Genomic DNA, 1394 nt, shown 5'->3' with positions numbered 1-1394 from the left:
TCAGGAAATGAGAGAGGTGGGGTGATGAAGTGACCAAGGCTTTTCAGCCTATAAGTGGCCCAAGTATGACTCACGGAAGTGGGTTAAACTATGTCTGAAATACACAGTGGAATCAACAATGTTTGTGGCTCAAGCTCAATGCTGAACACAAGCGCCTCAGAACTGGTTGCAGCCGTCCTTGTAGTTCACCCTAAGTCACCAGTTTTCAGCTTCTCTGGCTCTTGGCATCCCTTCCAGGGATGCTTTTGGCTGAAAGGGAATCCCATCTCCTGCTGAAGCCACCTTTGAGTATGCTGTGCTCAGCTCAGAACAGGGCCTCAAAAGAATGTACAGATGCTGAATGAATCCAAGTATATCCAGAGGTAGTGGAACAATCGAGAAGGTAGGACATCCACGGATCAAATGACATGAGAAATGTAAGACAGTGATGGGAATAGGAAGCCCTGGGCACTGTGGGGGAGGATGGTCTGGGGGGACTATCGCCTGGCTAAGGCGCCTAGCCACCGGTGAACAAAGGCCATTTTTAACATCTTCTAGCATCGAGCCTCTTGGGGAAGGGGCTGGTCCACATGGGAGGGAGATCTGGATATGCACAATGAGTGTAGGGATGTTTCTCCAACTGGAAGAAAAGAACATATTAGGCTTCGATTTGAAAAACCTCAGGTCCTTTGAGGTTTCCATCCTTTGGGGCATCAGTAATGTTCCTTATTAAAAAAAACAAAAAAGGTCTATCTAGCCCAGGACACTTAGCTACCCTGGTGTTGACAAGAAAAATCTTTTCTGCTGAGCCTTTTCTACTTAGATCAACTGATATTCTTGGAAAAGACTGTTTCTGTTATCTGAGGATCAGAATTAATCCTAACTAGAATTTCTAAGACCCCTTTTCCTAGCTTTGTTGACATACAATTGACATGTAACATTGTATAAATTTGAGGTATAACCATTTAATTTCTTATTTGCAAGTGATTACTACCATAGCATTAGCTAACACGGCCATCTTGTCACATGCTTACTATTTCTTTATTGTTGTGAGAACATTTAAGATCTACTCTTGTGGCAACTTTCATGTAGTAAGTATTATTCCTTGTAATCACCATACTGTACTTCAGATTCCCAAAATGTACTCATCATATAACTGGAAGTTTCTACTCTTTGACCAATATCTCCTCATTTCCTCCAAGGCTTTTTGAGGAACTAAGCCATCCTACATAGTATTATTTGCAAAAAGAAGCAATAGAAAGATTTGGGACTCGGGCTGCAGTTTGTCAATCCTTCATTTAGAATATGATTGCCTCAGTTCAGTTCAGTCGCTCAGTCATATCCATTTTTTTGCAACCCCATGGATTGCAGCACGTCAGGCTTCCCTGTCGGTCACCAATTCCTAGAGCTTGCTC

The sequence above is a fragment of the Dama dama genome, chromosome 20 (genome assembly GCF_033118175.1).
Source record: "Dama dama isolate Ldn47 chromosome 20, ASM3311817v1, whole genome shotgun sequence".
Lineage (NCBI taxonomy): Eukaryota > Metazoa > Chordata > Mammalia > Artiodactyla > Cervidae > Dama > Dama dama.
This window is presented reverse-complemented; position numbering follows the sequence as displayed.